The 15,989-nt window shown below is 33.6% G+C and overlaps 1 protein-coding gene across 3 annotated transcripts in view; it reads right to left on the bottom strand.

Moving 5' to 3' along the window:
• Window positions 1-15,989, bottom strand: part of dlp (glypican dally-like) — a 153,592-nt gene that overhangs the window by 17,533 nt on the left and 120,070 nt on the right. The window lies entirely within an intron of this gene.

Raw genomic sequence — 15,989 nt, 5'->3', positions numbered from 1 at the left:
ATAAAAGATTAAAATAAATATATGGTATGAAAAAACATTATAAATAATATTATTTCTTAAAGATATGTAAAACTATCCATTTTCTATACTAATACGAAATTAAAAAAGTGACATTGTTAATATTAAAAGAAGAAGCATTTTGTGTGTATGCGAAACTTGTTTTTACATTCATCAATCATTAGTTTCTCTTAGTTTCACAATCATTAGTTGAAACGTTTTCAAAGTAACATAGTATATGTTACTTGAATAAGTTTGAAGAAGGAATGCTTGTATAACTGTGCAAGGCGCTGATCAAAAATTTATAAAAGCGATTCAGTTTTAAGTATCCAGGAAACAATAAGGGACATACAATGCTCCCGTTGAAAAAAAAAATGAAAAACTTGTTTCTCCTTTCGCATAAAAGAGAGAAAACTCTTAAAGATTAGTTTCTTCTTCTTTCCTACTTAATAGCTTGAATACCTATTAATAGTTTCAATTCTTTAAAAATTGCTATTGCAAAAACAGAGAAGATAACTAATAAAATGGTACTATGATCTTTAAATAATCTTTATAAATAGAAATTATATAAAAAAATTGCGACGTTAACTCGATTTAATTGATCGTCTTAATGATAAATAGCATGAATAAATCCAGAGAGAGAGATTGAGAGAGAAGGCAACTAGAAAAGAATTAATAAAGCGTACAGAAACATTTATATAAAAATTGTCATTGTTCGAATTTGCGGATGAATGAGAAATTCTGTATACTATGTGAAAAAAAAAAAAAATTCCACGAAATACAGAAAATATCTAATCAGCTTTTTTGGCCTTCTCTCTCTTTCTTTCTCCCCTTTTTTTCAATTTGGGTAATTACAGTTTTCGGAACAGTCGACACGAATAACGCGCGTTTTTGCAGCGAAATGATCCGAATGAAGGAGAGGGCATTACTCCTCGAGGGCACTCGAAAACGCCCTTGGCAAGGTAAATTCGGAGGCGTCGCTGTTTATTAAAGCGCGTGAATGCAGCTCTTCACACGCCTCGCAGCTCCGGTAAAATCCCTCGCAATATATCTCACGAGAAGTAATTCCGAGTTCATCGTCGCTTTGTAATCCTCTTAGATGAAGGATACCGATGACTCGAAAAAAAATCCCGAATTATTGCGCACACGCGAGAATAATTGAATAATAATATGGCATTAAATCGCGTTTAATTATCGATGCATCATAAAAATATTACGGCAATAAAATATAAATAATAATTTATCTATTTTAAAATTAATTAATGAAAGGCTCGTATAAATTAACAAAATTTAAAAAAAAAAGGTAAATATTGTAGGCCAACTAAACGAGCAATTAAATAAGATCTAAAGATTTATTAATAATTCAATAATTAAATTCTCATTCCGTTAGAGAGAAACAATATACATTTCTATTTTATTTATTTACTTAACGAGTAAGAAAACCCTTTAGTATTTATATATAAAACAAATAATAATAAAATTACGTACGCAGTAAAAAAAAAAAATAAATAAAAAAGATAATACACTGTATAAATAATGATAATGTATAAATAATTGAGATATAAATAATGAACGATGAGCACAATATCGACGTAATTTTCTAGAACACCTCGGTTCGCGGCCTTTAATGAACGACAACAATCGGCGGTCTCGTCATCGTCGTCGCAGCTGATCGGATCGCTGGGAATCGTGTTTCGAGACGCGCGTAATTGACTTAAAGCTCCGCAGAGTGAGACTGAACTCTCCGGTGAGATGTTGCGCACACGCCATACAGATTATTCCTCGTCGTCTGCGATTTTCCCATGTGCGGATAAACTGACAAGACGCAGGAGTACTCCTTATGGGATTTTGGCTCGACTTTCCACGAGAACGTTTCGCCTTGATCAAGTTCACAATTCATTATAGAACAGCAAATATATAGGATAATTATTTTTTTAATTATTTAAATAAATTGGAATTACATTATTATATATTTTATTAATTTTTTGGGGAATAAATCTAAAATAATTTATTAATGTTTGGGGAATAAATCTATGAATGAATGAATTAAATGTAATTTAAGGCATTTAATTGCCTGTAATATTTTTCGTGCGAGATTTTATCTTGAACGACAGAAAAGCAATACGAGACACAACCGCGGGAATCCCGATCGAGTTACTCCGTTGCTGGATCAAAATTGGATTACTTTTCTCGTTAACTCTTCGCATAGATGGAAAGACGGCTCGAGGAAAGAGAAGGGAAGAGAGAAAAGAACGACACGAGCAATCCCGCGGAAATGAATCGGGATTACTTTTACAACGTGTCTCAAAGTTCCCAATGAGGGTTTGTGTCGGGGACGCGAAGAGAAACAGAGACGGAGAATGGGAAGACCGCGGGTATAAAATTAGCTTAGACCGTGCGGTATTGGCGGATAAGCGATGTAGCTATAAAGACTGATAAAAGCGATCGAGGGTAACGGCCGGCGTCGAGTTCCGGCGAAATCGTCTGGCGGATCGATAGGGTACGCGGTTTGTGTTCGGAACGATATACTGAAAAGACCGACGATGTTGGGGGCGAAGAGGCAGGGAACGATTTACGACGTTACTCAAGCTCTTCTTGATTTTTTTTCTTTATTGCAGCGAGATGCTACGTGCGTGATTTCGTCAATATTCTCTGAATAAATATCAAATTTATATTAAGAGAACAAAATTGGAAGTGTAAATTTAGTTTTTTAAATTGCAAGTGCTCCAACAATAAGACTCTGTCGTATCTGGCTAGCATTTGTGAAAAAATCGTGATGATTTATTTTGATTAAAAAAGTAGAACTTTTTAAAGATAAAAATGGGAATTGAGTCCGATATCAAATTAATTGTATTTTATATTCGAATTTATTTTTGAAAATTGCAAGTGCTCCAACAATAACTCCTGTCGTATCTGGCTATCATTTGTGAGGAAATCGTGATAATTCATTTTGATGAAAAAAGTAGAACTTTTTAAAGATAAAAATGGGAATCGAGTCCGATATCAAATTAATTGTATTTTATATTCGAATTTATTATTGAAAATTGCAAGTGCTCCAACAATAACTCTGTCGTATCTGGCTATCATTTGTGTGGAAATCGTGATAATTCATTTTGATGAAAAAAGTAGAACTTTTTAAAGATAAGGGAATCGAGTCCGATGTCAAATTAATTGTATTTTATATTCGAATTGTAATTTATTAAATTTGTGCACTATTTTTGAGATCGACATTTTTTTAAAGGATTTTTGTTTTAAATTCTTGCTATATGTGTCGATAATTAAATACACAATTTTTACAAATTAAAATTAATATTTTTTAGCCTTCAAAAAATTAAGAAGATCTACGATATTAGGAATATAATTTGCTTAATACCGGAAATTAAGTGTAAAAGATAATACAAATAAAAGAATGAAAAAATGAGATGAATTACCGAAAAAGCATTGTTCATTTATTGCAATTAGAAGAAGGTACGGTAAATCTCGTGATTTATTCAATTTTCATTTACTAAAAGGATCTTGTCTAAATATAATAAAAAAAAAAAGTTCGACATTAGGCGTATATTTCCCTTATACGCAACTTGCTTGAACGTTTCTGAGACTTCCGAATCCTGGAAACGCGTTTTCCATTCCATTCGCGAATGACCTGGTACCAAGGAGGAATCCAATATCCTTAATATCCCTCAATATCCTTAATTTCAGGGATCACGACATCGGCGAATAAAGAGACTACGAGAGTCAACAGGGGAACTTTTCGCGGCTTTCACACGCGTGCGATTAAGAGGCCTCGCAATATACAGACGCGATAAATCTCTCGACGCGTCGTCGTTGTGTCGCAAAGAAAGAGAGAGAGAGAGAGAGAGAGGAGTGCGTTAAAAGGGCGCTAAGGACAGGGTAGCGAGAAGAGGGTGACGGCTGGAGTTCGAAGGCTGTTAAAAGCGACCCCGAGAGAAGCTCGCGTGAAAGCTCCGAGGCAAGGAGGCCGTTTGTTAGCGGCGTCGAGACGTCGGGATTACTGCGCGTCGCGACGTCGCCTTCGAGACGAGCGATTCGATTCGCAAATCGCCGCGCGATCGCGTCCCCTTCGCTTGGAAATATTTCCTAATGGCATTTTATACCGGTATATCGTCTCTATTATTCGCACACGTCCGATTAGATAACTATATCTCATTTATAAATTATAATTATAAATATATATATATATATATATATATAATATATACAATAATATATAATATATATTATAATATATAATATATAAAGCAATAATATATATATATATATATATATATATTGCTTTATATATTATAATATATATTATATATTATTGTATATATATACACATATATTTAATATACAATAATATATAATATATATTATAATACATAATATACTATAATATATCTATATATTATTGTATATTACATATATATATATATATATATATACAATAATATATAATATATATTATAATATATAATATATAAAGCAATAATATATATATATATATATATATATATATATATGCTTTTAATATATATCTCTATAAATAATATATAATATATACAATATATAGAGTGATTCTAGATATAAATGCAAACAATTTTCATATCTCTTCCTGAGAAACTTTACTCCTTCAAAGAGGGAAGTGTATATTGTATATTAAAATTTTAATTATATTATATAATATATAATATAATTATTAATTACCTTGATTTAATAATTTGTTTAACAATTTATCGAATGATATAATTATAAATAGAATTACATTATATGTCATATTATATAATTATAATTACAGATAAAGAACAGTAAATTGAAAATGCTCTCTTTGCTATTTTTCGTTCAAGCTCATACAGGAAAAAAAAATGGTCGAAATTTTGAACGTTCTGACCGAGATTTTCAGGCCAAATCCCGTTACTTTCACATCCCGGATCGACAGCTGTTCCATTCCGTTCAACCGACTATGGTCCCCTTTTGCCTTCGACGAGGCAGAAGGATCGCTAAACTTAGGTCAGTTTCAGGATCGATTCGTGTGCCCACACGTGCCGATGCATCGCCATCGTTTTCATCGGCTTAACAGTTGATTAACTAACCGGGGTTAATTCGAGCGAGCGACCTGGCCGTTTTCTCTCTCTCTCTTCCGCTTTATTTATTCAATTTTTATCAACAAAAGGTCAGCCTTTACGCTCGTCTCTCGTTCCCGTTATCGATTTGCGTCTACAATCTACGCGATCGTGTCCGATGGAGAAAGAATATAAACGCGTGGCGATGCGGAAGGTCGAGAAGAGCAGATATTGCTTGGAGAAAATTTCGAATCTCTATTAGGAAACACACAATCCGAGGGAATTCGTTGAATAAAATCGACGAGAAACCTTGCTTATTCATAAAGACTACGAGGAAGGTGAATTGAAATCAATAGAGAAAAAGAGAGAGAAAAAGAGAGAGAGAGGAAGAGCAGTTTTAATTAATGTTACGGAGTATTAAAGATAAAAGATGAAAATAAATAAATGCGATCAAAGTAATTAAAAGTATAGAGCTTCATAATTAATAATGTGTATATATTCTATCTTTCGATCTTATAAACTCGACAGCTGCAATCGCGTACACAGAATGATGTCCCAAAGTATATCTTTTGCCTTTGACAAAGTTATCGGAAATGCATCGTTCGCAAAGTATCTCATTTTTTAATATGCTAAAAACATTTGCAGTTTCTTAATACCTCGTATAAAAGTATTATAATTAACAATATTAAGAATATATAATTCGTATTATATAATTAAATCTAATATTTATATAAACATCATACGTACACATTAATATACATTGACGTACTTTGTTTTACTTTGTTTACATGAACATTTTTTTCAAAATTTTATTAGCATTATGTAAAATGTAAATCTTGGAATTATAACAGAATTATCGAAATTTTTACACGAAGAATCGGGAAACATCAAATGTATGTAGAAGATAAAATATTTAAAAATATTTGAAAGCGATATATTCAAAAATTATCTCTCTCGTTCCGGTCGGAAAAAAAGATACTTCTTTTTTGAAAAGAAATACGATAAAATATTTTCCTACTTGCATCCTACATACACGCGATATTCTATATACGATCGATAATATGCTGTATCCGTAAAAATTTCATGCAATTGGCTGCGTATCAAATTCAGTCTCGCAATTTCCCTCCGGAAAATTGGCGCATCTGCGTGTCACATCTTTTCGAAGAGTTGATTTCCCAATCGAATCGCAATCCTTTTCAACTTCAGAGTAGCGAATCACCTTTTTTTTTTTTTTTTTTGCATAATATCGAGAAATGCGCGCTCTTTACACGTCACGTTCCGCTCTCTATATTAAAAAATATGAAAAGCAATCATACATAATATTTTGAAGTCTATGTAAAAATTTCTCACGTTTACTCGAATTTTTCCATTTAAACTTTCAATTTTAATATCCAATAAATTCCGTACGCAAAATTAATTAAAAACCTATTATAATTTCGTTTCTAACAATACTAATTATTCCTCGAATTTTCCGTTTTCTCGATATATGTACGTGTGTGCGGTAATTTTTCTAATTTCTGCCTAATTTGGAAATATATTTTTTTAAGCTTTCAATTTCATTTTTGCAGTTATATAGCGCTCGCAGAATGAATGATCGTCGGTAGAAAAATTACACGCTGCAACGCGGAATCAATTCGCGTATCCATATATATATATATATGTATACATATAGATACATTCGAAACAATTACTCTCGTCCCGTTTGAAGAGCTGGACTGGACGAATCGTTTCGACAAATTCATTCGCTTTTTCGTTAAATACCACATTCGATGTTTTATGCTCGAGAGCCGATTTACTCTGGTAAACGCTCTCTCTCTCTCGCGAAGACCTGTTCGTTGTCATTTTCAATATCGCGATTGCCAGCTCGCGAAAAATATTTGCTCGTTGAAAAAAAAAAAGTTTTTCAGAAATTCCTGCGCACACGCAGCGGAATCTCGCGATTCGCGAGCACAAATTACTTTTATAAAGATACATTCGCACGGACGTCGAAACAACAATAAACGACAGAATGCATATATTTGCTTTACGATCGGCCGAATACGTGCTAACTCAAGGTAACTCCGTTAATGGAACCGGAATATTGACGTGCTAATAAATATTTATAGGAGAGAGAGAGAGAGAGAGAGCGACTGCGTGTTTGACAGACGATAATTGTCAATATCGAGATATCGGAGGGGAAGAAGGAAAGGGGGCTTCGTATCCTTTCCCGAGGCATACAAAACGTCATGTCGGGGAAATGGAGAAATTTCCATTGTAAGTGGATTCGCCCAAATGCGCACCCGCGAAATCCGATCCTGCGATCTACAGCCATCGGTACGTGTATTATCGTACACGGTATATACATATATTCGCATACACGATCGGGAAAAGAGAAACAATGATACCGTTGATAAGTAATTAATTACTCGCACATCCGAGTCTAAAAATTTAATAAATTTGATAAAAGGCTGTTAAGAGCAGTAAATATAAAAATTCAAATTATGTTAGAAAGTGTGAAGTCATATATAAAAATAATATTCTTTAATCTAATGTCTAATAATGAATTACATTAAAAGGTGACAAAAAATAATTACACATAAGTACGCTTTAAATATAAATACAAAGCTAAAAATTTAATATTAAGAGTCCAATTAATTGAGAAGAAAAATTAATTTGATTAAGGGGTTAAATCTCGCTTAATAATGAAAAATGAAAATGTAGATCTGCCTTTTAAGAGAAGTGAAAATCAAATGTAAAGCTCGCCTGAATTTATTTCATCTTTTTATATATTTCTGTCGAATTTTTCATTTTTTTATCGCTTTCGCTTCGTTAATAAATAATTATACAATTTAATCTCTAAATTCTCTTATGTTTTCGAGAAAAATGCATTTCGTGATTCATTTTAAATTAATTAAATTTTACTACTGTTTATTAATTCGCGATATATTTGAAAGAAACGAGTGTTAGGAATAAAATTTGATTAAAAAGTAAAGGATAGAATCTCGTTCAATTTTAAATAATAGAAGATGAAAAAACGTAGATTTGTATCAGAGAAGTAAAAATTTATCGGTCTTTCGCTAAATATATATATATATATATATATATACATACATTTTTTATTCTAGTCTTTTTTAGAGTTTTCGAATTTTTAACAAGCTTTTTAAAGGGTTTCTCTTTGTGTTAATAAATAATTATAACGTCGCTTTTATTTCCGAGGAAAATGAATTTCATGACTCATTTTAAATCAATTCAACAGCTGTTTATTATAATTCGCGATTTCCGGAAAAAGTGAGAGAAGGAAAGGCATTAATTTATTTATCTCGACGTATATCACAAAGAAAGATTACGTGATTTCTCGCTTTTAACGTTATAATTTCAATATACATATACATAGCTACAGTGATTATCCGCATACATTCATTTTCCGTATATATCTCCCTGAGATAAGTGCACAAAAAAATATAAACGCTAAGTGCATCGATAAGGAGGACGGACGATAAGGATGACTAATTACGAACAAATTCCGCGGTGCGTAAGTAAATAATGCACGAGAGTTTCGAGACGTGTTTAATGTCCCTCGTCTAATGAAAAAAAGTCGCGTGCACAAAAAGAGACGGACAGAGAAAGGAAAGGGAACAGAATCACGCAAATGCAAATTAATTGCGCCGACCGAAACAATATACGTGTTCTGACATTAATTTCGCGACGTCTGAACGGATATATGTGTGTGTGGAAGCTCGAGGATTAATGTTGAATGCTCTCGCACACATGTGCACACGTCTGAGCAGGGGACACAACAATATGCCTGTTGTGGAACGAAAAATGCGACGATAAGGATGACGAATCGGAAGGAAAGACGGCGTATCTCGTGAATTTACACCGCGTTCTCACGTGTATCTAATAATACGGATATACATACCTAATATACTGTAAAAGGTTTCAAATTATAAGACAGGTAATAATAAAACCATTTACTTTTATCTATATCAAGAGATACAGTTCCGAATAATTAATTTTCGTAATTTTTCGTGCTATGGCTCTTAGGCCGATTTAGAAAACATCATATTTATATTGTTTATATTGAGAGCCGATTAAAAAAAAAAAATTATTTCTGATTTTATCTATATATTTTATATATCTTTTATTTTTGGTGTTAATAAAAATGAAATGAAGTTTATCTAATAAAAGGCGGTATCTCATATTAAGATCAACTAGTATCTCATATTAGGAGACCTTTTGGTTTTGATACAAAAACTGACTTACTTTAATCAAACCTATGTATATTAAAACTCGAACGAGATATAACTTATTGAGGATTTCTAAAACTACATGAAATGACGATTGAAAACAGTATATGGATACTTTCCTAATTGCATATATTTTGGAAATAATTAAGAAAATGTAAATGGTATCTCATAATCGGTACCTTTACCTATATATGTTGTGCATTTTTCCCGCACCAATTTGCTTACATTTCATTAACTTTGCGCTAATGAATACCTATATTAAAATTGTTGATGCAACAAAAAAAAGTTTTCGAATTTGATTGAGTAAAGAAAATTAATTTTTTAGCCATATTATCGTTTCTTCATTCACAACGTTCGTGAATGGTTACGAATGGTAAAAAGAGAGATGTACTCTTTTCCTCGTTCGAGTTTGAAAAAATATTTCTGCTTCCATTATTTTCCGCACAAGTTTAATGGAATTTACAGTTTTAATTGAGAAAAATAACGATCGCAAAAAAAGTGTATTATATTACTCGCAATGTGTTTCTTTCATAAATACTTTTCTCGTTGAGGGTCAACACATGTGGTTGCATTCACAGTTACGAATCCCTCGCAGTATTTTAACTAACCGCCACGAATTTTTTTTTGCATACTATGTATGTACACATGTATCAGCGACAATTGCATTTTAAATTTAAATTATGCACGTGGTGTTTTCACCGATACAATACACAGTGGTATTTAAAAAAAAAAAAAAGTACCGTTAACTATAGTGTAACGTGACGACTTTTGTCGTCTATTGCAGAAGCCTGATCTAAGAACTACCAGCTGCCAACGGAGTTCCTTAACGGTTGAATTTTTTAAATATAATTATATTTATATATTTAATATAAATATATAATAATTTCAAATACCTTATATATTAAATTTATATTAATGTTTTTGTAAAGAAACACGCAATGCTCGATCCAAGAAAATGGCGAGCATAATCGAGAGTAAAGAAATTGGTATAATAAGTTTATAAAATATATATTCTTTATAATAATAAATAAAGTCAACGGTTAAATTTTTTAAATATAATTATATTTATATATTTAATATAAATATATAATAATTTCAAATACCTATATATTAAATTTATATTAATGTTTTTGTAAAGAAACACGCAATGCTCGATCCAAGAAAATGGCGAGCATAATTGAGAGTAAAGAAATGGGTATAAGTTTATAAAAAAAAAAAAAAAATTTTCTTTATAATAATAAATAAAGTCAACGTGGATAAATCGATCGCATGATTAACCAAGTGCACTTTCGAACAACTTCTTTTTCACTCTTCTAGTACTTCTCCGACATTCTCTCTTCCAACTCTTCCAATACTCTTTTTGCAACTGTCAAAGCTCAATTTGTCGAGACTCTTTTATAACCCGAAACCATCGATGTCTCGACTTTTTTTCTACGAGAAACTCACTCGAAATCGTACAAAGAATCCCGTAAGAATCTCGACAAAAAGGCACCCCGTGCACGAGTCGTCGCCGCGGAATACAAATGGCAACAACATCGAGTGAGCGTCGCGAGTGGCTGTCAACGTGGAAAACTCCCCCGAGAAGTTTGCAACCCCCTAAATATTTGCGGATCCCCAAAAGAGGGAGGAAGCGACGAGATTGGCGACGACGGCTGTTTCGCGTGGTAAAGTAAAGCGTCTTGGTGGAAATTGAAAATAGGGCGGAAATTAATGGAGGTTTCTCTCTCTCTCTCTCTCTTTCTTGTTCGCGGATGTCAAATATTTGCGTGGCAACCGATACGACAGGAATTTCCATGGATCTCGCGAAAGTTCCCTCTCTTTCTCCAGCGTAACCATCGCTCGTCTATTTTCGATATCGAGAGGGGAATAAGAAGGAACTCTCAAATCACTTCCTTCGGCAAAACTGGAATTTCCGAGAGAAAGTCGGGGGATGCGATTGGGCAGCAATCGTGGATGTCAAGCGATCGCGTTTGAAAAGCCTCGGGGCTTTTTGTTCATTCTTTGGGATTATGAGGGTATTTATTTGTCCGCTGAGAGAAAAAATGAGACATCGATGTGAAGCAGTTTACAAGGATATGTAATCGAAAGGAATAGAAAAGAGGGAGTGCTCTATTTTAAAATAAATATTTTTTCCTGCACACAAGACGGTAAAATAAATTAAGTAATAATATACATATAACAATAAATACAACACTATAGTAATAAATGATATAACATAATATAACAATAAGTAACGGTATGATAATAAAGAGATTACGTAACGAAATATATTTTCTGTGTATTACGTCTCGTGTGCGAGATTGACTGTCAGCGACAAACATGCATCGAGCTCGCTCGCCGACTAACAAAACGAAACAATGTGTCCCCGGGGAATCTCACCGCGCTTGCTATTATGAGAGGAACTATAATCGCATTCGGTGGGGCGTATGACGCTACTGTGAGTGAGCATCCGCCTTTCTCCCCATGTGCCCGCGAATTTCCGTTAAATATTTCCTTCACCAGCCGTCAAATCCACCCCGACACCCCCAGCGGTTCTTCCGCTCTCTACAATATATCTACACAAAGCGAAGAAAACATCCTTTCCCCGTTTGCTAAATATATGAGCCGGCGTATTTGCATGAAGCGGTCGTTCGTCGAACGATGCGTTTTGCGACTCACAAACGGAAGCGTGGCCGACAAACGCGACTAACGATCTCCCTCTCTCTTTCTCGCAATAATTGCGAGAGCACGTGGCTCTGAATCTCTAGGGAGAGAGAAAGAAGCCTTCTGCCAAGCCCCCTTCAATAGCGACACTGTATATACACTATATACACGGGCGTGTGAAAGAAAGAGGCGCGCGTCTGCAAAGTTTCACGTGGCGCGCGAGGCACCCTAACGCTGAAAATCGAAACTCGTTTGCGCTCGATAATCGAAGGCGAGCCGCCGCCCGGCGCGTGCGAACCGAACAAACGCACGGACAACAACGCGACGCGTACTGGAACACACATACACGCGTAACGCAAACACACGGCGCAACACGCACGCAGGCCCTGGAACCCTTCAGGGTCGATGCCATCAACGGGGTGGTTCATGCGTGAGGGTCACTTCGATTCGCTCGACGGGAAAATGTTTCCGAGAGTTGACTCCACAAAAAGAAGTTGCCGCTTGCAAAATCTATGCTTCGAACAAAAGGTCTGTTAAATAATTCAGCATCTTAATTAATGTTCTTCTCGCCTCTGTCAACGTAAATTGTTAATACTAAGGGTACATTCCACTGGGAAACTATCTATGTTTATTTAGAATTTAATTGATTTACTTAATGTTTTTTTAATGACAGATTGCAAATATTCTGGAAAATGATAGAAAAATATATGCTTCGAACAAGAAGTCTTTGAATAATTCAGCATTTTAATTAATGTTCTTCTCGCCTTTGTCAACGTAAATTGTTAATACTAAGGGTACATTCCACTGGGAAACTATCTATGTTTATTTAGAATTTAATTGATTTACTTAATGTTTTTTTAATGACAGATTGGAAATATTCTGGAAAATTATATAAAAATATATGCTTCGAACAAAAGGTCTTTAAATAATTCAGCATTTTAATTAATGTTCTTCTCGCCTTTGTCAACGTAAATTGTTAATACTAAGGGTACATTCCACTGGGAAACTATCTATGTTTATTTAGAATTTAATTGATTTACTTAATGTTTTTTTAATGACAGATTGCAAATATTCTGGAAAATGATAGAAAAATATATGCTTCGAACAAGAAGTCTTTGAATAATTCAGCATTTTAATTAATGTTCTTCTCGCCTTTGTCAACGTAAATTGTTAATACTAAGGGTACATTCCACTGGGAAACTATCTATGTTTATTTAGAATTTACTTGATTTACTTAATGTTTTTTTAATGACAGATTGGAAATATCCTGGAAAATGATAGAAAAATATATGCTTCGAACAAAAGGTCTTTCAATAATTCAGCATCTTAATTAATGTTCTTCTCGCCTCTGTCAACGTAAATTGTTAATACTAAGGGTACATTCCACTGGGAAACTATCTATGTTTATTTAGAATTTAATTGATTTACTTAATGTTTTTTTAATGACAGATTGGAAATATTCTGGAAAATGATATAAAAATATATGCTTCGAACAAAAGGTTTTTAAATAATTCAGCATCTTAATTAATGTTCTTCTCGCCTCTGTCAACGTAAATTGTTAATACTAAGGGTACATTCCACTGGGAAACTATCTATGTTTATTTAGAATTTAATTGATTTACTTAATGTTTTTTTAATGACAGATTGGAAATATTCTGGAAAATGATATAAAAATATATGCTTCGAACAAAAGGTCTTTCAATAATTCAGCATCTTAATTAATGTTCTTCTCGCCTTTGTCAACGTAAATTGTTAATACTAAGGGTACATTCCACTGGGAAACTATCTATGTTTATTTAGAATTTAATTGATTTACTTAATATTTTTTAATGACAGATTGGAAATATCCTTGGAGTTAATAAAAAATCCATGCGATGCGAGAAGGATTTTTTAATGCCCTGCAAGATGAGATCAGACTTCAAAAGTATATAAATAATCCAAAAGATGGTAGTCATTTTCACGTGAAAATTATAACAAAATTTATATTTATAAATATCAGGAATCCAACTCACATTTTTTTCAATTTTATTTTCTTCTCTGAATTTCATCTCCTTTATACTTATTTTTATTGAGAAACAAACTAATCAAAAATTTATAATTAGAAACAAAAGATAAAAAACAATATTTTTAAATTATAATATTATCTCAAAGCAAAGTGTGATTTTATTTCTGTATATCTCTGTCATCAGCTCATATTAAATATTTAGAAAAAGATTAAACATTTAGATATCTTTCTATATATATGTATATTTATAATCTTTTCTTACCGATGTAAACCTGGCACCCGATTTAAAAAAAAAAAAAATTTTTTCTTATATTTTATCATACGTGTTTACTTATATATAAGATATTTTATTATTTTAATCGTTTCTATAATCGTAGAATTATAAATTATTATTATCAAATTAGAATAATCTTTTTTACACAGAGCAACTATATATAATCTCATCTTGGAGACGCCAGAAAACGTCATCTTTATTGCATTCGTAAGTGCAACTGCACGCGAATTGAAATATTCAAACCGTCCGGATAGTCATCGATCCACAGTATACGTATCCAGCTGGTAACTACCGGGTGTACTAATGCAAACTGATGTCCAGGTTCTTACGAATCTATAATATATTCATCTATACAAATGATAAAAGTTGCACATATAATGTGCATTCAAGAATCGGCTTACGTTGATAATCTAATTTGCATTTTGTGACGCGGAGAAAAATGCATCGGCAAGAAAATATACAGGTAAGTATTGAGAATAATAAATTATGAGATTTTCTCTCTAATTCGATTTTAATTAAAGACTTTCAATTCAGTTCACCTACTTTAATACTCAACCTGATGAATTGTGACTTAAAAATTAAAGTCGAATGCACACGCGAATGTTCATTTAAGAGCTTTTTTATCGAGAATCAATCTTGAAAGATAAGAGCCACTATAAATGTATCTCGAATAAAGTTGCACGTCTACGAGAAACATTATTCAAAATAGAATTGACAATAGATTTCTCGATTAAAAAATCTCCGTTCAATTATTTCGCTTCCTAAACATGATTTAAATAATATATAAATATATAATAATATCCAATAATAAAAGTATATTTATTATATTTATATAGATGTATAAAGTTTTAAATTTTCCAAAATGAATTATAATATCTCTGTAATTACGATTTTGATAAGAGCGAAAGCGATACTCTCTCTCTCTCTCTGGGAAGTTTGGAGAATAAGCGATTCTTGTAACAATACCGCCCTTTGTCAGCGCATACTTTCGGATGCTTAAGTTCCGAAACAGCGAAAGTCTGATGAAATCGGATCGTAGATAAATACGCACCTGCGACAACACGACAAGCGAAACTTTTCTGCGCGTCCTGTCGCGGCGTGCACAGGATTTAGGGTGTTTTAGGACGAACCTGAGGGAACCCTGTCTCGGGTATAGAGGTAAGAGAGAGAGAGAGAAAGAGATGCAGAACGCGCGAGGGTGAGAAGACACAGGGTTGCTAGGAGACACCCTCTTCCACGTGTTATATTGCATTACCCTATGCGACTTGTAGGGGGACACGTCGAATTGGTTGCACGAGCAGGAGATCGTCGCCGGTTGTCGTCTAGACGGAGGAAAATGACGCGGTGGTCAGGACGCGTGTACGGAACGCTGCTTCCTGACCTTTTCCACCTGGAAGATAAGCAGGACCTGGCATGTATGAGTCGCTCGATGTCCACTCGTACGCGGACGTCGTTAATCTTCGCTGCCGGAAGACGTTCGTGACCTCTCCAAGAGAGAGAGACCTTGTGATGCGTAGACCGCGACGGTAAAGGATCTTAAAGGATCATCGTTTATCTACCGGGTGTTTCAAAACTATTATGACTAGAGCCCTAGAGTCGTAAGAAATTTTACCCAACCAGAATCGATGATTCTCGTCATACTCAACTGTGATTGGTCAATTTCTATTATGCGGAGTCGACAATAGAGTCCTAAAGTCGTAAGAAATTGACCAATCACAGTCGAGTATGAGAAGAATAATCGATTCTGGTTGGGTAATTTCTTACGACTTTGCGACTCTATT

Source organism: Nylanderia fulva, unplaced genomic scaffold (assembly GCF_048542155.1).
Source record: "Nylanderia fulva isolate GAGA-0341 unplaced genomic scaffold, ASM4854215v1 Scaffold17, whole genome shotgun sequence".
In the NCBI taxonomy this organism is placed as follows: Eukaryota; Metazoa; Arthropoda; class Insecta; order Hymenoptera; family Formicidae; genus Nylanderia; species Nylanderia fulva.
The sequence above is the reverse complement of the archived record's forward strand: the minus strand, read 5'-3'. Positions and strand labels throughout refer to the sequence as shown.